The following is a 23,891-nucleotide window of genomic DNA, read 5'->3' as shown; positions in this document are numbered from 1 at the left end:
ACACTTGTACCCTCCACCCAGAAGAGGACTTGCTTTGTAGGAGGACAATATCTGAATCACAAAGAAAGGAAGTTGTTGCCATCTATGAAGGAGAATAAAGAGGCAATGTTTTGGAACAGGCTGAAACAACCCTTATGCAGAGTATCAGCTCGAAATGTCGACTGTTTATTCCCCTCCATAAATACTGCCTGACTTGCTGACACGCTGACACCCTCCAGCACTGTGCGTGGGTTGCTCAAGATCTCCAGCTTCTGCAGAATCTCTTGTAGTTAGGAGGTTGTTGTCAGTGGACCAGTCCTTGGTACCAACCCAGATGGGAATAGAGCTTCACCCTACAAGTCTTTAAGGCCATAAATCACAGAGTAGTTATTTCTAAATCACCGAAGTCAATGCAACACCTTTTGTCCATATTTTTATTCCTTTTGTCAGTCTGCTAAGCACCCCCCCCAAATCCCTCGTATGTACACAAAACCTCCATATTAACGATGCTACATAAATGAAAGTTGTTATTATTCCATAACAATTATTTGGAGTAGATAATATTCATGCCAAACAGTAATTGCTTAGAAGTATTCCTTTACAAAGTAAATTATCTAAAGATCTTGGGGCATAACAAAAATGTCGTTTTTCCTTTCCGTGCCTTGTGGCACATTGGGCAGCAACTTTGCTGTTTCTATTGCGTTTTGAAACTTTTTTTTTGAGGCCATGTTGCTAACTCGCTTCTCAACTCAGCACAGATGGAAAGCATGGCTGGATTCAAATCCGGGACCACGCCTCGAAGTCCGGTGAGGCATAATGAAATGTAATAACCCTGTATATCAAAGCAGTGGGCCTGTAGGCCTGCTCTTGTTACTTTTTTCCTTATGTCCCTATTCCATGGCATTTAGGAAGTGTTTTATGTACAACTACCATTACATTGGGTATATAGATTTTAACTTTTATTTATGGGGTCGAGATCAGTTGCACCCTAATACCCGAATTACCCGTGGCTCCATTTCTGATGTGAAGCTTGGTTCACTGCAACAACATAATGTATCTCAGCAGGTCTGATTCACAGGGTTCCACGACTCCCATCAGTGAACAATGCCCATCTCTTGTGTCCGGTTCTCTGAACGCTGTTGTGAAGTGGAAGTCCCTGCTGCTAGCTCTCCCTGGCAAAGTTAATGCCTAATACATCCAAACTTTAGGGAACATGTTGGAATCTAGAATTCCCAAAGACTTATTATGATAGAGAAATCAAAACTTACAGAAGCCTTTTTTAAAAAAAAATTCTGGCAATTAGTCTGATTGCTAATTAAGTTGGCTTTATCACGATGATGAATTATGTGTGGGAGTAAGGTTCCCTTGCTTGTTTATGGGCTGGCATTAATAACTATAAAATGATAGGTTTTGATGCATTAATTAAATGATTCCTGAAGGATAGATGTTGCCACTTCCTACCATTCCCACTAATGTGGATGCTTAAATGCTCTTTTGACTGCATTTTGTAAGTCTTCTGAATCAGCTATATTATTCTCTGCTCAAAATCTGTCACATCCATTAGGGAGAACTGACAGCAGTTGTTGCTGTCCAACCTCTCAGCTATTATATATAGTTTCTGCTGCCATACTTGCAAATCCGTGTCAGTGGAATTCTTTATTTCAATTAAAATGTTCTATTGATTTTGTTATTGCAAGCTGTATCACAAAACTTAACAGCTGTGATATTACCTTAGAGGCAAATTTACTGATTCCATCAGGGCTCCTGGCATAAGTGTTCACATAAAAGTAAATCAAATATAATGGAAATATAATCCATTGCTCTAAGCAACTGGGGCTACAGGTTGCCAAAGAACTTAACCAGCACTGGAGATTTGACACATGCTTCTAATTATGTGACACATTATTGTATCTCATCATATGGTCACTGGCTCCTAGTTATAATGGTAATTTTGCTTGAAATAGACTGCCATGCATCTGAGCTCAGGGTTATATAATTAAGAAGGTCATCCTATACTCTCCGACTGGATGTATCTATTTCCTGCATGATACGATGCATTTAGCTAGCAGGAGCACAATAACAGCAAGCTTTCATGCCATTTTTTCACTGTTGTTTACAGGATTGACAGCTTATGAACATTTGATATGATGCATCTATTGTAACTAAAACACCCCTTTTTTATAATATAGAATGGGGCCTTTCAGCCCACTCATTCTCTGCCAGCTCTCAGGGCATTCAGCTCAATCCCATTTGCTTCAGTATATTCATGTGAACTATTGTCTCTCACCCATCAGTTCACTCTCCCACCACCCCACCACCGATTCTCCTCACAGCCAGCCACACTATGGGCAGTTTTTGTGCGTTGGGTGTTCGATGTTTTTCTTTGAACGGGTTCCATGCTGTTTCTCTGTTTCATGGCTATCTGTGGGAAGATGAATCTCAGGGTTGTATAGTGTATACATACTTTGAATCTTTGAATCAGGATTGGGAGTTTTGAGCATCATCTCAGAAAAAGGACAGACAGATGGAGAGGCATAGATATTTTATAAAGGCATGCCAGGTTTTGAACTAAATTTCGAGCATAGCATATAGGACTTTACAGCACAGTATAGACACTTCAGCCCACGATGTTGTGCCAACCTTTGATCTGGACAACAAAATTAGTGCAATACAGTTACATAGGAGGAATTGTAGGACTGATAGTGTGGAGGGATTTGAAGCACGGCTAAGAGTTTTAAAACTGAGGAATGCTGAACCAGAGGCCTCTACACATCAATGAACAAAGAGGTCAGTTCTCACCTTGCTTACTACAAGTCTTCAATTGTTTTATTTCTCTTAGTTCAAGCTTCAAAATGGAGCGATTTATTTAAGATCACTTTTGAACCAATCAGATACATGAAACACCAACTCATGTATGTGTTATAAAATCATAACGTCATCAAGCACTACAACATAGTAACAGGCCCTTCAGCCCATCTAGACTGTGCCAAGGTGTTTTTCTACCTAGGCCTATCTACCCGCGGATGGACCATATCCCTTCCTACCCGTCTCATCCGTGTACCTAGCGAAACTTTCCTTAAAATGAATCCACATCCACCAGCCCTGCTGGAAGCTTGTTCTACACTCGACAACCCTCTGAGTGAAGAAGTTCCCCCTCAGGTTCTCCTTAAATATTTCAAGTTCAGGTGAAGTGCAAGCTCCGTTTATTGTCATTCAACTGTACTCATGTATACTGCCAAACAAAACAATGCTCCTCCTTACCAAGTGCACAACAGAGTACATATAACTCACACACATAACATATAACGTAATATTACTCCGTATAAATTGACAGATAATAAAGCCCATATTAGTACAAGTTAAAAAAAGTAAACAGTATAATGCTACTGGTGCTTCATACATGATGAGACCAGGGCAGTGGCAGGGAGTTCAGTAGTTTTACGGCCTGGGGAAAGAAGCTGTTTCCCATCCAAACAGTTCTTGTCCTAATGCTACAGTACCTCCTACTTGATGGCAAAGAGATTGCAGGATGGATGAGAGGGGTCATTGACAATGCTAAGGTCCCTGCATACACAGTGCTCCTGATAAATACCTCTAATGGGTGGAAGGGAAAACCCAATGATCTTCTCAGCAGCCCTCATAATCCTTTGCAGAGACTTGGGGTCAGATGCCTTGTGGTTAGATTCCATACGATGAATACAGATGGTCTGGACACTTTCGATGGTGTTCCTGTAAATATTCTTTAAAATAAGGTGGGAGGGGGCTCTCATTTCTCATTTCACCTTTCACCCTAAGATACTTTTAATCTCACCCAACTTCAGTGAAAAAAGTCTGCATCTATTTCCTCCTCTTAATTTTGTATACTTCTGTTAGACCTCCCTTCGTTCTCCTATGCTCCAGGAAATAAATTTCTAACTTATTCCATCTTTCCCTGTAACTCAGACCCTCAAGTTATGGCAAAATCTTTGTAAATGTTCTCTGCACACTTTCAATCTTATTGATATCTTTCCTGGAGATAGGAGACTAGAACCGCATACAATGTTTCAAGTCAGGCCTCACCAACATCCTATAGAACTTCAACATTACATCCCAACTCCTGTACTTAGTGCTCTGATTTATGAAGACCAACGTGCCTAAAGCTCTCTTTATGATCTTATCTATCTGTGATACCACTTGAAAGGAATTAAAGATCTGTATTCCCTGAGCCCTTTGTTCTACCACACACTTCAGGCCCCAAACATTCACTACCCTGGATTGTCCTGCCAAAGTACAACACCTCACACTTGTCTGCATTAAATGTCATTTGCCACTTTTCAGCCCATTTCCCCAGCAGATTCTGATCACATTGCCAGTTTTGATAGACTTTCTTGCTGCCCACTATGCCCCATTTGTGCTGTCAGCCATAGCTTTGCTGATCTAGTTTGCCACATTATCATCTAAATCATTGCTAGATGTTAAACAACAATGGACCCAGCACCGATCCCTGCTGTACACCACTAGTGACAGCCATCTAGCCAGAGAAACAACTGTATTCTACCACTCTCTGTCTTCTCCTGCTAAGCCAACGCTGAATCCAATTTACAACTTCATCCTGAATACCAAGTGACTTACTCCTCTGGCTCAGGCTCCCATGTGGGACTTTTTAAACAGCCTTGCTAATGTCTATAAAGACAACATCCACTGCCTTTCCTTCATCATCCTTCCTGGTAACCTCCTGAAAAACTCTAGAACTTTGGTTAGGCATGACCTACCGTGCACAAACCAAAGTTGACTATCCCTGGTCAGGCTCCGCCTATTCAAATATTAATATATCCTTTCTCTTCGTGCTTTTTATTATTCTGAATATATCCAAATTTCTTTGAATCTCCTCCATTTCCTGAACCATACCTTCATCTCCTCCATTTTCTGAACCCCACCGAAATCTCTTCTGTTTTCCAAACCACCAGGCTCATCCCATCTTTCCACCACCGACAGCATTCCTCAAGATGACACAAAGACTGGCAGAGTTATGGAAGGTAAACTTAGTTTGCAGATTGATATCGATGGTGATGGGCTGATAAATAGCAGAAGTTGTTCAATCCAGGTAAATGCAAGGTGAAGCAGTTGTGGGTCCTGATGAAGCTTGGACATGAATGGTATGGACTTAGAGAGCACTGATGAATAGAAGGATCTTAGAGTACATGTCCCAAAGTCAATGAAGCACAGACAGATAATGTGATTAGGAGTACTCTATTGGTTGGGGCACTGAATACAAAAGAGGGAGGACATAAATGTAGGATAAGGCAGAAGAGATTCAGAAGGGATATAAGGGGTTCTTCTTCACCCACAAAGTGGTGAGTACCTGGAATGCACTGCCCGAGAGGATGGTGGAAATGGAGTCATTGACAGCATGAGATGACCTCTTGAATCATTTATAGAAAATCATGGGCCAGGTGGTCGGAGATAGGATTAGTGTGGCTGGGTAACCACTGTCTTAGCATGGGCATGGTGGGAGCACTGTTTCCATACTGGACTCTATAACTCCACCTGATCCTCCTACCTCCCACCCACAGTAGGGGTAATATCCATGGGCAAATATTCTACAGTTCCACCTGACACAGAGAAAACCCACACAGACATAGCAGAACATTCAAATTCCATGCCGACAGCACCGAAGGATGGATTGAACCTCTCATTAAGTTGTCCTGTTTGCTACTAGGAGTTTTTAAAATGTACTTTTTGGTATTATGTGTTTCTTCCTACCACTGTGCACCACAATCCAATGTAAATTCAATATATAAATTGCACCTACACCACTGAGAGGACCTTCAATGCTCATTGGTGCTCTGTTTAGTTTGAGGCTGAGGAGTATCAGAATATTATTATCACTGGCATGTGTCATGAAATTTGTTAACCTAGCATTAGCAGTTCAATGCAATATATAATATAGAAGAAGAACAAAAAAAAAGTAAATCAATTACAGTATACGCATATTGAATAGATTAAAAATTGTGCAAAAACCAGAAATAATATATATTAAAAATGTGAGATAGTGTTCATGGATTCAATGTCCATTTAGGAATTGGATGGCAGAGGGGAAGAAGCTGTTCCTGAATCACTGAGTGTGTGCCTTCAGGCTTCTGTACCTCCTACCTGATGGTAACAGTGAGAAAAGGACATGCCCTGGGTGCTGGAGGTCCTTAATAATGGACGCTGCCTTTCTGAGACACCGCTCCCTGAAGATGTCCTGGTACTTTGTAGGCTAGTACCCAAGATGGAGCTGACTAAATTTACAACCCTCTGCAGCTTCTTTCGGTTCTGTGCAGTAGCACCCCACCCCCCATACCAGACAGTGATGCAGACTCTCAGAATGCTCGTCACAGTACATCTATAGAAGTTTTTGAGTGTATTTGTTGACATGCCAAATCCCTTCAAACTCCTAAAGAAGTATAGTTGCTGTCCTGCCTTCTTTATAACTGCATCAATATGTTGGGACTAGGTTCAGTCCTCAGAGATCTTGACACCCAGGAACTTGAAGCTGCTCACTCTCTCCACTTCTGATCCCTCTATGAGGATTGGTGTGTGTTCCTTCGTCTCACCCTTTCTGAAGTCTACAATCAGCTCTTTCATCTTACTGATGTTGAGTGCCAGGTTGTTGCTGCGACACCACTCCACTAGTTGGCATATCTCACTCCTGTACGCCCTCTCATCTCCACCTGAAGTTCTACCAACAATGGTTGTATCATCAGCAAAATTATAGATGGTATTTGAGTTATGCCTATCCACACAGTCATGTGTATATAGAGAGTAGAGCAGTGGGCTAAGTACACACCCCTGAGGTGCACCAGTGTTGGTGTTATCACTGACCCGCACAGATTGTGGCCTTCCGGTTAGGAAGTTGAGGATCCAATTGCAGAGGGAGGTACAGAGGTCCAGGTTCTGCAACTTCTCCATCAGGATTGTAAGATGGTATTAAATGCTGAGCTATAGTCGATGAACAGCATCTTGACATAGGTGTCTGTGTTGTCCAGGTGACCTAAAGACATGGAGACCCATTGGGATTGCATCTGCCATCAACCTCTTGTGGTGATAGGCAAATTGCAATGGGTCCAGGCCCTTGCTGAAGGAAGAGTTCAGTCTAGTCATGACTAACCTCTCAAAGCGTTTCATCACTGCAGATCTGAGTGCTATAGTCATTAAGGCAGCTCACATTATTCTTCTTGGGCACTGGTATAACTGATGCCTTGTTGAAGCAATTGAAATCTTCTGCCTGTAGCAGTGAGTGGTTGAAAATGTCATTGAATACTCCCTCCAGTTGTTTGGCACAAGTTTTCAGAGCCTTACCAGGGACTCCATCAGGACCATCTGCCTTGCGAGGGGAGCTGTCAATCATCAGCGATGATTTAATTACATTGCTTCTTCACTCTACATACTACATCAATGAGTTAGCATAGCCTCACTGGGCTGAATGGCCTGTTTTTCTGCTGCATCTCTGCTTGACTCTATCTTCTGCTTAATGCCTGTGATCAAAGGTGAATTCCCATCCCAGGTCTGTCTTTTCTGTGGTACTGGCAATCATTTGATCTTGTCTCGTCTATTTCCTTTGGGAAATTTGAACATGTCCCTTCAAATCTCGCCTTTCCTATCGATTGAAGGCAAGACTACTTAACCAGTTTCGCACAAGTTCTTATCATTTGAATGCTACACCCAGGCCTTGCTATCCCTCCGAAAGAGTAGACTCAAAGACTGCACTCAAAACTCAGAATGCTGGAAGAACTCCGTGCATCAGGCAGCATATGTGGCGTCAAAATGTGTCAGTCGACACTTCATTTCGGGTTGAAACTGTACATCAGGGCATCAGCTTACACTGTTTGCTTCCACAGATGCTGCTGGACCTGCTAAGTTCTTCCAGTGTTCTGCCTTTAGTTCTGGACTCCAGTACCTGCAGTCTTGTTAGTCTACTTGGGCTGAAAACTCCATGTTTTATCATAACTTAGTATAACTTCTGTTCTTCTGGATGAAGGGAAATTATTCTTTGGTCGCTTATGTGTTTACACAATATAGCAGTTATTAGTTATCATTGTACCTTGTTTCCAAAGTTGCTTCCATTCACTTTATTGTGTTCTAGGGTTGGATGTACAGAAACAGCTCCTTCAGTGCACCGCATATATGCCGACCATCAAATTCTCACCAATCTTTCACAGTAGCTCTCGTAAAAAAAAAAGGATCCCCAGTGTCTCTAGCATTCCATCAACTTGTCTTCTATAGGACTATTGAATAGTCCCCTTGTACAGTAAGATGGACTCTTGACCTCACAAACTTCCTCATCATGGCCTTGCACTTCCCCTGTAACTGTGTCACCTCATTCTGCACTCTGTTATCGTTTTCCCTTGTATCACTCTAATCCACTGTTGTAATGAAATGACCTGTATGGATGGCATGCAAAACAAGGTTTTCCACTGTACCTCGATACCTGTGACAATAATAAACCAATTTGCCAATTTACCGATCATCTTCAATGATCTGAAGTCGTACGCTTGTCTTCTCTTACTTTCCCACCTTTAAGTTTCTGTGTTCCTAAGAGGACCATTTTAATGAAAGTTACAAGGTTGTGTGATGATGGTGAGAGCTGTGGTCGTTATTCATTTTCAGATTATGTGCCGTTTTTATTTATGGACTGCAAGTTGTTAGTTATTATTCCTTGTTCAATGTTATAGCTTCATCTATTGACAAGTTGGCTCAGCCATTTTAAGAACTGTGTTAAAAATTGAGAATTATTCACAAGATGGTTTACAAGAACGAATTGAGAATTATTCACAAATGGTTTACAAGAACGAAAACTTGTCCCTTTCCTCTAAACCATAATCTGGAAATTATTGCTTTGAAATGTGCGTAGATTTATTGCTGCAATACTATCCTATATGTAGATTGAACAAGTAAACATCATGGGTTTTGCTCCATGTGTGAAGTATGCAGTGTAATAATCAAAATGTGTATTTATTTATTTATTGAGATGCAATGCAGAATAGGCCCTGCAGGCCCTTCAATCCCTTGATTTTAACCCCAACCTAATCACAGGATGATTCACAGCGACCAATTAACCTATCAACCGGTCTGTCTTCGGACTGTGGAAGGAGACCGGAACACCTGGAGGAAACCCACACGGTCACAGGGAGAACATACAAACTCCTTACAAGCAGCAGTGGGAATTGAACCTGGCTCATCTGTACTGTAAAGCGTGCTCACCACTACGCTTCCGTGCCACACCTTCACAAGACTGCTTCTGAAACTCATTTCTACACCACTCGCAAAGCAGACTTTAATAAGTGAAGTGTGACATCTATATCATACAGACTTGCAGTCATAGAGCAATACAGCACAGTTACAGGCCCTTCAACCCAGGAAGTCCATATCGATCGTAGTGTCCACCTAACTAGTCCCAATTTCCTGCAATCGGCCCACACCCTTCTCAACCCCACCCCTCCATGTACCTATCCAATTGTTTCCTCAACCACTTCTTCTGCCACTTCATTCCATATACTCACCACCCACTGAATGGAAAAGCTCTCCCTCAGGTCTCTATTAAACCTGACTGCTCTCATCCTAAATCTGTGTTCTCTAGTTTTGGACTCTCTTAACCTGTTACCCAACACCTTACCTCCGCCTCTCATAATTTTAAACATTTCTATAAGTTAATTCCTTATTCTGCTACCATCTAATGAATCCAGATCAAGCCTGGCCTTCTCTGCCTATGACCTTGACACTCTAGCCTGTCATGTGTCGTAACTTCAAAACATTAAACTAATGGAAATAACTCAGAAAATGTGTAGCTCGGGTGGTTGATGGTTGGGTTGAGCTGTTCTCCGATGATAGCAATGTATTTGCAAGCGTTTCATTACCATATGAAGAGACACCGTCAGTGCACTGTTCAGTACGGGGCCCTGGTGAGACCACACCTGGAGTACTGTGTGCAGTTTTGGTCTCCAAATTTGAGGAAGGACATCTTGCTATTGAGGGAGTGCAGCGTAGGTTCACAAGGTTAATTCCTGGGATGGCGGGACTGTCATATGTTGAAAGATTGGAGCGACTGGGTTTGTATACTCTGGAATTTAGAAGGCTGAAAGGGGATCTTATTGAAACATGTAAGATTATTAAGGGATTGGATACACTGGAGGCAGGAAGCATGTTCCCGCTGATGGGTGAGTCCAGAACCAGAGGCCACAGTTTAAGAATAAGGGGTAGGCCATTTAGAACGGAGTTGAGGAAAAACTTTTTCACCCAGAGAGTGGTGGATATATGGAATGCTCTGCCCCAGAAGGCAGTGGGGGCCAAGTCTCTGGATGCTTTCAAGAAAGAGATGGATAGAGCACTTAAAGATAGCGGAATCAAAGGTTATGAGGATAAAGGCAGGAACTGGATACTGATTGTGGATGATCAGCCATGATCACAGTGAATGGCGGTGCTGGCTCGAAGGGCCGAATGGCCTACTCCTGCACCTATTGTCTATTGTCTATTGTATGGGGATGAAACATTTGCAAATGGATTGCCAAGATCGGAGAACAGCTCAACTCAACTACATTAAACTAATTCAAAATAAGATTCAGGAGTCCAAAATGTGAGTCTAACTTATTCTTTAGTTTAAGCGAGGCGCACATGTATCATGTGGTAGTGTGATGACGTGTGCAATTCACGTATTTATACATATAACCTGTAATGAATTATTTAAATGTACAAGACTGCTTAATCAATATATACAAGATTACTCAAATATTCATGAAATATTAAATACACAACATAGCCTTTGCAATATCCTCGTAGATCTTCTCTTCAATGTGTGAACACGATGCAGAACAGCTGCATACAACAGTGTGAAATTTTCTATTGTTACATCAGGTCTATCAGTATTAATGTTTTTACCCAAAGCAATGGGTCTGTGTACTATTTGATCACTTTTATGACCTTTAGACCATAAGACATGGGAACAGAATCAGTCCACCGAGTTTGCTCCATCATTCTATCAGGGTGGATTTATCATCTCTCTCAGCCTTATTTTCCTGCTTTCTCCCTATAACTTTTGACACCCCTATTAATCAAACCTATCAACTTCCGCTTAAAGATACCTAATGACTTGGCCTTCACAGCCGTCTGTGGCAAAGAATTCCACAGATTCACCATCCTTTGGCTAAAAAAATACCTGCTCATCTCTGTAATCAATGAACCTCTCTCTATTCTGAAGCTGTGCCCTTTGGTCCTAGACTCCCCCACTATAGGAAACATTCTCTCCACATCCACTACCTAGGTAAATTTTGGGGGAACATTAAACATGCCATGTGCATACTGTATGCATTCATAAAAATGTTCCTAATGTGTTTAATGATCATTGGGAAACTATACTTCAGATGACCCAGCACCCTAAATCGCCGCTTAGCGAGCTCAGAACCATCAAGAGTGGTTGAAATGAATTTTATAGATAAGCACAGGGAAAGACGATGAACACACAGGGGAGAAGGAATGGGGTTCAGTGAAGTCAATTGGAAGGAAACGTGTCACAGACAAGACAGGATAAATGGCTAGTTTCTGTGTTGTAAATTATAAGTAATTTTTTTTGACATTTTGATATTCGTTTAACAATGGGCTCATTTCAAACTTAAGTGGTGGCAAAGGATATATCAGTCTTATTCCATATAATTCTATCTGTTATAATGAGATTCTAAAATACACAAATTTTGTTTGAAATTTATTGGATTCCATATTTTGATTTTGCAAATATTCATGTTTTAAACTGCAAGCTGGAGATAAATGAACTGCAAATTAAGAATACACGCGCACTCTGCTTGGCAATGCTGTGCAGAACTCTGCATTGTTGCAGCACCTTTGGTCCTCCAATACACGTGTATTCCCCCATCTTTAGTAAGAATATCTGATCAGGCTGCTCCCACTGCACTGACAGAGCTATTGCAAAGTTCTGCCTTCTCCGCTGCTGTGTTGTACACTCGACATGAAACTCATCCTCTGCTGGCGTCCTCGCAGCAAAGAATCACCCACAGCTGGCTGTGGAGAGGCTGATGATGGATGGATGGTCTGCAATGCAGCCACTTGTTACTAAGCTGTGGGCCTCTAGGTAACAGCCTCATTAGCATGCCGACTGCAGGTCACTTGGGGACTGTCAGAGGTTCCTTCATGTCAAAATCAGAAACTTATATATATGAAATTGTTAAATTAAGTAAGTAGAGCAAAATTAAACAAAAATAAAGTAGTGAGGTAGTGTTCATGAGTTCAGTATCCATTCAGAAATTGGATTGCAGAGGGGAAGAAGCTGGTCCTGAATTGTTGAGTGTGTGTTCACAGACAGTCTGAATTGTATAGACTTATGTACAAGGCCAAGGGGCAGTGACAACCATTGAGCTTGTGAGTGGAGATATATCGCGGGGATGGGGTCAACTCTGCAGTTAAGCCAAGAGAGTGGGAGACGTTTTCCAATACATTCAACAGGTAGTGATGAGACATAGTGTGTTACCTTCAGATACCTGCACAAGTATTTTCCCTTGTAGATGTCCACGTTTGTTCATTATTAGAGTCACAGAGGTATATAGCTCAATGCTTAAAGTTCGAAGTAAATTTATTAGCAAAGTACAGTATGTATACGTTACCATATATTACCTCGAGATTTATTTTCTTGCAGGCATTAACAAGAAAAAAAGAAATACAATAAAATTTACAATAAAACTACAGATAGAAAACATAGAAAATAGATGCAGGAGTAGGCCATTCGGCCCTTTGAGCCTGCACCGCCATTCCCTATGATCATGGCTGATCATCCAACTCAGAACCCTGTACCTGCCTTCTCTCCATACCCCCTGATCCCTTTAGCCACAAAGGCCATATCTAACTCCCTCTTAACTATAGCCAATGAACTGGCCTCAACTGTTTCCTGTAGCAGAGAATTCCACAGATTCACCACTCTCTGTGTGAAGAAGTTTTTCCTCATCTCGGTCCTAAAAGGCTGCTCCTTTATCCTTAAACTGTGACCCCTCGTTCTGGACTTCCCCAACATTGGGAACAATCTTCCTGCATCTAGCCTGTCCAATCCCTTTAGAATTTTATACGTTTCAATAAGATCCCCCCTCAATCTTCTAAATTCCAGCCCAGTCGATCCAGTCTTTCATCATATGAAAGTCCTGCCAACCCAGGTATCAATCTGGTGAACCTTCTTTGTACTCCCTCTATGGCAAGAATGTCTTTCCTCAGATTAGGGGACCAAAACTGCACACAATGAACAAAGACTGACAAACAACCAAGGTGCAAAAGAAGACAAACAGTGCAAACAAAAAATAATAATACTGAGAACATGATTTGCAAAGCGTCCTTGGAAATTACCCTGTTGGTTGTAGAATCAGTTCAAAGTAGTGGTAAGTGAAGTTATCCACTCTGGTTGTAGAATAATAACTTGGTGTGGGACCTAATGTTTCTGTACCTCCTCCCTGATGGTGGTAGTGAGAAGAGGGCACGGTCTGGATGGTGAGGGTCATTGATGATGGATGCTGTTTTCTTGTGGCAGTGCTCCATGTAAGTGTATTCAATGGTGGGGAGAGCTTCGCCTGTGATGGACTGGGCTGCATCCACCTCTTTCTGCAGCCTTTTCCATTCCCGGGTATTAGTGTTTGCATACCAGGGCGTGATGCAACCGGTTAGGATACTCTCCACTGTGCATCTATAGAGGTTTTACAGCAGAAAAACAGGTCTCTCAGTTCACCCGACTGCTCCTATCCACACAAATTCTACACCAAGCCTGGGTGAAGGTATTAACACAAAACATCGACTGTACACAACCCTGCACTGATGCTACATTCCTCCAGCACCTGGTGTGATGCTACACCAAGCCCATTGTATTCTTGATAGATTCACATCAACCTCAGCTTGGTCCTATAACTCACCTTCACACTCGAGGCCCCAGTGGTCCATTACCCCACCAACCCACACATCTATGGGATGTGGGATCAACAGGAAACCCGCACAGTCACAGCATGAACCCAAGTTTAGATCTGATCTCCTCCCAGATAACACGCACGTTCAGGGTTTGATGCAGGTCACTGGAGGTGTGGGGCAGCAGCTGTGCCATTTTGCTGCCTTTAGAGATCATCAGCCCACTTTCCGGCTAATAAAAGCCGAGCCTCACGATTGATGACTGTCCGATTGAACATCGGGGTTAAAGGCAGCCACTAATTCGGCAAACTAAGATTTGCTGCTTGATTTTCACATTGGAATTTTGCGAGGTTAGCTCATTTAAAGAGTAAACTTTCAGAAATTGTGAACAGAACATGCTGGGAATACGCCACAGGTCAGGCTGCATCAGCGGGGCAAGAAGCAGAATTAATGTTTCAGCTCAGAGATCTTTCATCAGAACTGGCAATTTAAGACAAACAGGGATAGATTAAATGTCAAATAAATGATAGGGGGAGATGAAATAGGGCAGTAAAAGGGACTGTTTTATCTTTCATCTTGAATTACTTGAGTCTGATCAGCATCTTATATACGTCACTCCACATATACTTTTTAAAATGGTAACATGCTAGGAAGCAGCAGCCTGTCCGGCTCCCTATACTGGTGCTAGTTTAAAATTCCTAGATAGTGTTTCAAAGTTTCTAGTCAGGGATTTCAGTCAGCTAAAGATCTGTGAATACAGCATTGCTCAACTCTTAAACAAAATTACTCACAAGCCACTGGCAGGAGAATTAATAGCAGTGCTCAGCATAATAGGGATTCTATGCACACAAGACTGATGGCAATGATCTGGCCTAGGCAGCTCAGCCAAGCGAGTGGCAGACACAGGCAGTGTGAGAGGAAGCAGCAATGTGGCAAGAGAACTGGGGTACTGTCTAGGCTGAAGCTTAACCCGACCAGGCTGGCGGTACCATCACTTCTCCTGCCAATGTCTGCTCGCTAGAAAATAAAACGGACTCACTGACATTGAGAATGAATGCACGGAAAGAGATGAGAAACTGCTGCATTCTGCTTTTCACTGAAAAGTGGCTAAGGAACAACATACCTGACATGGCATTTCAACTTGACAAGTTGACTCAATTCTGCGTAGAAAGAAACTCCCTACCAGGGAGGTAGAATCTGTGAGTACATTAGCCATTTCTAAATCCTGGGAGTGCGCATCTTGCACAACTTCGCATGATCCCAGAATACATCCTGCACAATCAAGATAGCTCACTAATGCCTCTAATTTCTGAGGAGACTTGAGAAAGCTGGACTGTGCACATTGATACTCATGTCATTCTATAAATGTGCAGTAGAAAGCATCCTCACATGCTACATCACTGCATGGTACAGAAACTGCACTGCAGTAGACCTGTAGGTTCTACAACGAATAGTCAAAACTACCCAACACATCGCAGGCATAAACCTTCCTACCAACAAGGACATACCGAAAGGTGCCGGTAAAGGTCCAGCAATGGATCCAACTCACCTTGTTCATGGACTGTTTGTTCCACCTCCATCAGGGAGGAGGCTACGTATTATCCATGCCAGGACCACAAACCCCCAAAAACAGTTACTGGCTGTCGGGGGTAGAAGACTGATCACCTTCTGCTGTCCCACCATCCCGAGGATATTCCGGGTTAGGGGATGAAACGTCTGAAGACGGATGGACCCGGCTAATGACTCAACGGTCCAGCGGCAGAAACATCACAGCTGTTTAAGGTAATGCTTCATCTGGTGTACCAGTGACGTTCAGGAAAGACTGAATGATGACCGGGATTAGATTGGTGACGTCTGGAGAGACAGATGACATCCAGGAAAGACTGGAACCGAGGCATGAAGGGCCAGCAACCCGACATGACACCTTTGGAAAAAGGCACCTCCAACTAGCTATGAGTACGGAAACAAGAGGATACCCTCAGGGTCTTCCGAGAGGGAGGGAGGATGAAAGACTCAACAAGACGGACCAAACGGAAATGACACAGCTTGTACAGCGGACTTTGACCGGAACAACGCTGACACAGCCAAGATGCCACTGTGACATACTCTGTAAGAATCTCAGGGGACTCAGGATCCACCAAGCGAAATGCAAGTGTAGGACTGGTGAGAGGCAGGAGGAACGCACAGCAGTGGCCAGTGAGATGGTGGAGGACCACAGTCAGGAACAACCCCATAGTACTGAGGACCTTCAACCTACTGCTTCAACCCAGGAACATGGGGGGGCATCAACTGATGGGTCGAGGGAAACCCTAATGAGACTTCCAGAAGAGAAGAAGGAGAGAATAAACTGGCCCCCAATGAACAGTGGTGAGTGGGAGGAATTCAATGAGGACATGGACAGGCTTCTTGGGATGATACTCATAGGTCCTGTGGAGAAGCTTGAGGATATGTGCAGATTGGTGTACTCCATTGGAGAAGACCGATTTGGTGTGGTGGAGAAGATAAAGGAGAAGAGAGTTTACCAGCCTAGCAGACGAGAGAGGGAGATAACCAGCGTAAGACGGGAAATTAGAACACTCTCCAACAGGTACAGAAGAAGCAATGTAGAAGAGAGACAAGGACTGAAGCAGTTGAGACAAGACCTGAGAAGGAGGTTTAGAAAACTTTGGAATGCGGAAAGGATAAGGAAGAACAAGCGCGAGAAGAATAGGAAAAGGGCTGCTTTCATCAGGAATCCTTATTGTTTTTCTGCAAGTGTGTTAGAAGGGGAAAGATCAGGTAAACTGGGGAAACCAAGAGAGGAAGTGGAGGCATACCTGCAGGAAACACACTCAGATGAAAGACGAAACCTGCCACTGGGGGAAAACAGCAGGACTGAGCCAGTGCAACAGCCGCAGAAACCTCTAGACAAGAAAGAGCCAACACTGAAAGAAGTAAGGGAAGCCGTCAAGAAGGCGAGGGCAGGTTCAGCACCCAGCCCAATGGGATCACATATAAAGTCTACAAGAAGTGCCCAAAGCTTCTCAAGAGGATGTGGGGGCTGATGGGAGTCATCTGGAGGAAGGGCCGGATACCACCTTGTTGGCAAGTGGCTGAAGAATGCTTTGTGCCAAAAGAGGAAAACTCAACTGAGATCAAGCAGTTCAGAAACATTTCCCTCCTCAACGTCAAAGGAAAAATCTTCTTTGCTGTTCTAGCAAGAAGGATGACATCATACATGGTAGAAAACCAATACATAGATATGACAGTGCAAAATGGAGGGATTCCTGGATTCCCAGGTTGTGTGGAACACACAAGTGTTATATCCCAGCTGTTAAAGGAGGCCAAGGCAACCAAAGGGAACCTGACGGTTGTGTGGTTGGATTTAGCCAATGCCTATGGTACAGTGCCGCCCAAGCTCATCGAGACGGCACTGAAACACTGCCATATCCCGGAGAAGGTCACCAAGATCCTGGCAAGCTGTTTCAAGGGGATTCACCTAAGGTTCAGTGTGCAGGACTACGTAACATCATGGCAGCGAGTAGAGAAGGGTATTGTAACTGGCTGCACTATATCAGGAGTCCTCTTCGTCATGGCCATGAATCTATTTATAGAGGCTGGGAAAAGAGAGACCAGAGGACCAAAGACAAGCACTAATATCAGACAGCTGCCAAGCAGAGGGTTTATGGATGACCTTACAATTACAACCACAACACATATCCAGGCCAGATGGGTACTCCAGCCAATGGATGAGACAGTCACAGAGGCGCGAATCAAATTTAAACCAGCCAAATCCAGGTGTTTGGGGATAAAGAAAGGCCAACTTACCCAGAAGTTCACCTTGAAGATCCAGGATGAAGAAATCCCATCTGTCATAGGAAATCCCATCAAGTGACTAGGGAAATGGTATGATGACAGCCTGAAGGATGTCAACAACAGCAGACGCCTGGAGCAACAAACAACAGAAAGGCTGGTAAAGATCGACGAATCAGGTTTACCAGGTAAGCTTAAGGCATGGATCTTTCAACATGGGCTCCTACCCAGACTAATGTGGCCAATGATGCTGTATGACATCGCCCTGTCAATGATCGAGGGCATGGAGAGGAAGATAAACCAGTATCTGAGAAGGTGGTTAGGAGTACCACAGTGCTTCTCTTCAACAGGGCTATACAGCAAGTCAGCCAAGCTCCGGTTGCCCCTCGCCTCAGTTGTAGAGGAATTTAAGGCAGGGAAAGCACGCCTCATCATGACCCTCAAAGACGCCAAGGACGACAAGGTCAGTGAAGCAGGAGTCAAGATACAGACAGAGAGCAAATGGAAGGCAGCAGAGGTGGTAGAAGAAGCAGAGTCCCAACTTCGCCACAGAGACGTTGTCGGAATAGTGTGTAAGGGCAGATAAGGCCAAGGATGGGAATCAACATCCAGGTGGAGGGAGGCCAACCCTGAGGACAGATGGCACTTGGTCCAGTGGGAGATAAGGAAGAAAGAGGAGGAGGCTAGATATGTGTGAGCAGTGGAGATGGGCTGTCAAGGGACCTGGACAAAGTGGGAAACAGAACAGAGAGTGTTGACATGGGATGACATATGGAAATATACATCTTTCCAACTCCAGTTCTTACTGAGGGCTGTGTATGATGTATTACCAAATCCAACAAACCTGCGGAACTGGGGAATAACAAAAGACCCAACGTACCATCTGTGCCAGGAACCAGCCAACCTAGAGCATATTCTTTCTTCACGCCAGCTTGCCCTTTCCCAGGGACGGTACAGATGGAGACACGACCAGGTTTAGAGAGCACTCGCCCACTCTTTGGAGACAGGGAGGAAAAAGGACCACAAAAAGGACAGCCAGCCAAACTTCATCAACTTCATCAGGACCAGGGAACATGCTGCAGCAACAAACAAGTGTAGAGACAGTATCCTGAGCATGGCAAAGGACTGGGAGATGGAGGTCGATCTGGAAAAGAAGCTGGTGTTCCCACCAATAGTAGAGACCACACTTCGACCAGATGTTCTACTATTGTCAGAGAGTGCAAAGAAGCTCTTGGTGATAGAGCTGACTGTACCATGGGAGACCCGCTGCCGAGAGGCACACGAGAGGAAGCTTGCGAGGTATGAAGACCTGGTGGCGGGCTGCAGATGGCAAGGCTGGTAGACGTGGAACTTCCCTGTCGAAGTGGGGGCAAGTGGAGTTACCACCATGTCATGCTGGAAGATGACGGCAGCTTTAGGGATACAAGGGAGAACCAGGAAGAGAGCCGTTAACACCTTGGGCCAAGCTGCAGAGAGAGCGTCCAGTTGGCTTTGGCTGCGAAGGGACGAGAGTAGCCAGATGTCTGACCGTCGGGGGCAGAAGATGGATCACCTTCTGCTGTCCCACCATCCCGAGGATCTTCCGGGTTAGGGGATGAAACGTCTGAAGACGGATGGACCCGACTGTTGACTCGACGGTCCAGCGGCAGAAACATCACAGCTGTTTAAGGTAATCCCCAAGCAGTAGCCTTGCATACTTATATTTATTGTGTTTGTCTTTTATTATTATTGTGTTTTTTTTGGTGCTGCATTGGTGTTAGAGTAATCTTGTTCTCCTTTTCATGTGTGTACTGGAAATGACATCAAGCAATCTTGAATCTTGAATCATGAGTTACCTTGGGCACATCTTCTTCAGCCCTAATTTTAAAGACTATTCAATGTACTGTCCATAGAAGTTAAAGTCCTTACCGTCCAAAACTTAAACTTAATTAAGAGTCATAGAAAAGTACAGCACAGGAACAGGCCATTCGGCCCATCATTTATTACCTGTTTTAGCATTACTAATTTATTTTTAAACATTTGGAAGATATTCCTTGGGCAACTATTTGAGCTTTCCCCATTACACTGTGTGTTGCTTTTATCAATTCCCTACTGCATATTATCCTGTCGAATGCTGTTTCCATGTGAGTTTTGAGCATTCACGGATAACACCAATTCATCTTGTTGAGAAATATTCCCATTTTGTGAACCTACTGTGATGGCACCAATTTAGACCCATTCACTCTCTTCTCTTCATCACTGGCACAGAGCAACTGCCTTTTGATGTGACATCGTGCCTCAGCAGCAACCTGGCTTCAATGCTGACCTCCAAAACTGTTTGTGTGGAGTTTCCGCAAGTGCTTCTTGTTATAGTAGGCATCCATTAGTCTCGTGAGACCATGGATTTGCTCCTTGGAAAGTTTTCAGGGCGCAGGCCTGGGCAAGGTTGTATGGAAGACCAGCAGTTGCCCATGCTGCAAGTCTCCCTTCTCCACACCACCAATATTGTCCAAGGGAAGGGCACGAGGGCACCGGTGTCATCACAGGGCAATGTCTGGTTAAGTGCCTTGCTCAAGGACACAACATGCTGCTTCAGCTGAGGCTCGAACTAGCGACCATCAGATCACTAGACCGACACCTTCACCACTTGGCTTCTTGTTCTGGTGTGCTTTTTTCATTATCCCAAAGAAATGTAAATTAAATGGCCTTTATAAATTGTCCCTGCTGTATTGGAGAGAGGAAAGATCCTGAGGGGAGTGTTTGTTGATTGGAATCTGGGAGGAACAAAATAGGATTAATGTAGGATCAGGATAAAATGGATATACCCAAGACTGCAGATTCTGGAATTATACTTTACAACAAACATAGAACATAGAACATCACAGCACAGTACAGGATCTACAACCCACGATGTTGTGCAGATATTTTAATCTAGTCAATCTAAGCCTTCCCTCCTACTTAGCTCTCCAATTTTCTGTCATCCATGTGTCTACCTAAGAGATCTTTAAATGTCCATAAAGTATCTGCCTCTACCGCCACCCTGGCACCCACTACTCCTTGTGTAAAGAACTTAGCTCTGACAGCTCCCTTAGAGTTTCCTCCAATTACCTTAAAATTATGCCCCTTGTATTAGCCATTTCGGCCTTGAGAAAATGTCTCTGGCTATCCATTCGATCTATACTTCTTATCATTTTGTACCCCTCTATCAAGTTACCACTCATCCTTCTTTGTTCCAAAGAAAAACACCCTCATGTACTCAACCTACCTTCACGTAACACACCCTGCAGTCCAGACATTATTCTGGTAAATCTCCTCTGCACCCTCTCTAAAGCTTGCATGTCATATCCTTCCTATAATAAGGTGACCAAAAATGAACACAATATTCCAAGTCAGTCTAACCGGACTTTTATAGAACTGCAACATTACCTCCTGACTCTAGAACTCAGTCCCCTGAATCTGGAGCAACAAACAATCTGCTGGAGGAATTCAGAAAGTTGAGCAGCATCTGTGGGAGGGAAAGGATTGAACCCACACAACAGCACTGAGAGTAGAGAGAGGGCTTGGCCAGTATTGCGGGGAGACAGAGGCCAGAGATAACTGGGGGATTAAGGGAGGTGAGAGGGTGTTGAAAGATGACTGGCAGATTGAGCCAAGTTGAAATGGCTGGAGTGGAATTGGGAGATATGATAGATGGAAGCAGACAAGAAAGAAAAGAAGTATATGGAACTCAGAGGAGGAGAGGTAGGGAACGACGGTGGAGGCAGTTACTGGAGGGTGATAAGAGGAACATGAAGGATGCCAGTGCTGGAGTATAATTAGTAAGGAAGGTGATAATAGGAACCATTATGGGGAGATGTGAAAGGCAGAAAGAACTAGGAGCAGATGGAGGACAGGCATTGGGATTGAGCTGGTGTGTGAAATACTGTATGTGTGTGTGAGATAGGCAGATGGAAACAGGAGGGGAAGAGGAACTGAAATGGGTGGTGGAGCGGTCATGAGGGAGGAGTGTGTGAGAAAGGTGATAAAAATGGAGGATCCGGAGGAGGACTGGAAGAACGGGGAGAGAGAGAAAGTGAGAGAATGGGGTTGGTGACCAGAGGTGAGGGTTACCTAAAACTGGAAAATTCAGTGTTCTTACTGTGGGTTGCAGACGACCCAAATGAAAAATGAAGTGGTGAGTAAAGAGGAACTCAATGGTTGGTGTGGTCTCAACACACCAGAACTGTAAGGCAGGTGTTTGTTTGACCTTCTGTCTTTCTACTCATTCCCCATGAGTACTCATAATCCTCCTGCCCTCTGCTACCTCTCCATGCATTTTCCTTTACAAGTGTCCACAAGTTTATTCATCATTACTAGAAGGCATCATTTTGCTTTGCCTTACAATAATAAAGAAAAACAGCTTAGCAATAACGTATTCCCTGCGTAATCTTATAACCACAGAGAAACGAGTAACCATATTGTGCTGAGCACTGTTCCAAATGAGATGTTAAATGACTAATACATGAATTGTGACCTCTCTGTAAATGAATAAGTAAATAACTTCTAAATGAGATACCGACTGCAAGTGTGCATCTACGTAAATCATTAAATACTCTCAGTTCATTTATTTCTGGTTTATCTGATCAGGTTTGTGTTGCAACTGCCTGTTAATCCTGGATTTAGTTTTCATCAGATTCTTGTTTAGACATCCTTACAGTTCATTTTGCAACTCACCATTTCTCTTGGCTACTGATGTGCTTAATCTCCACCTCAAGGTAGTTACTGTATCCAAGCAACACACAAAAAATATTGGAGGAACTCAGCAGGTCAGGCAGCAGCTATGGAAATGAATAAACAGTTGATGTTTTGGGCCGAGACTCTGAAGAAGGGTCTTGGACAGAAACGTCGACTGTTTATTCAGCTCCACAGATGCTACCTTGCTGTGGAGTTCCTCCAGCATTTTGCATGTGTTGCATGGATTTCCAGCATCTGCAGACTTTCTCATGTTTATGATTTGCTGTATCCAAGGTTGTCCTTGTATCCCAGATATGGATTTGATCCTGTTCTATCCTTCTTCAGACTTTGCCACGACTTCTCAGATTGTGATTCAGTCACACTTATTTTATAATTCACCTGGGAAATGTAAGCACAGCAGGTTTGGATTGATCACCCTGAATGTCCTCCTGAGAAAGGGGAATAAATTGCCTTCCAGTCCACTTACAGGCCCTACCTGAAAACAGAAGCAAATGGACCTTGAAATTCAAATCACTTAAGTAGCAAAAGATGCCGGATTTCTGATGAGATACAGGCTTCATGTTATTTAGGTACTAGTTATCTGCCACTTGAGTAATAATTTCACTGATGAAAATCAATTTAGTTGAGTTCTTCAATTATCCAGTTTATTGTGACTGTCAATTTTGATTCTCAGTAATCCAATTTATTTTTAAAGGCCTTTTTATGTTCTAGATTGAAATGTGCTGATACCTACAGGATGTCCTTATCTTGTTTGCCCTCACCTTAGAGTGAAATCTTTGGTGGTGGTTGGGTAAAAGTTGCTTACAAACGTTAGATTAACATAAGATGTACTACACCAGCAAAGACAGAAGCAGTTGGGAAAAAAATCTGTTCATAACCATAGCTCAATGCTTTCAATTAATTGCTCAGAACTTATGTGAATTGCTGTTTTTGTTTTGCAAACCAGAACTGCACTCCTGCGCGCTAAACAATGTCTTGTTATGATAAGGCTCTCTTAATCTACTGAAGCACTGAATCTGCACCTCAAAGTAACTGCTGTATCCAAACAACTAACGCAAAATGCTGGAGGAACTCAGCAGGTCAGGCAGAATCTATGGATATGAATAAACAAGCAACATTTCAGGCCGAGACGTTCTTCAGTGACCTATTCATGTACCTGTCCAAGTACCTTTTAAATGTTGTTAATAAAACTGCTTCAGGCACCCTTTGGGTGAAAAAACGTGTCTATTAGGTTCCTATAAAATCTCTCTGTTCTCATCTTAAAATCCATGCCCTCTAAGTCTTGATTCTCCAGCTCTGGGAAAGAGTTTATATCATTCACTCTATCTATGCCCTCATGATTTGATATATGGTGGCGTAGTAGCTAGCACAATGCTGTACAGTACCAGCAACCCATCTTTGCCTGTAAGGAGTTTGCACATTTGCTGCCTGTAAGGAGTTTGTGACCACGTGGGCTACCTCAGGGTGCTCCAGTATTCTTCCACATTCCAAAGACATACCAAGTT

The sequence above is a fragment of the Mobula hypostoma genome, chromosome 5 (assembly GCF_963921235.1).
Source record: "Mobula hypostoma chromosome 5, sMobHyp1.1, whole genome shotgun sequence".
Lineage (NCBI taxonomy): Eukaryota > Metazoa > Chordata > Chondrichthyes > Myliobatiformes > Myliobatidae > Mobula > Mobula hypostoma.
This window is presented reverse-complemented; position numbering follows the sequence as displayed.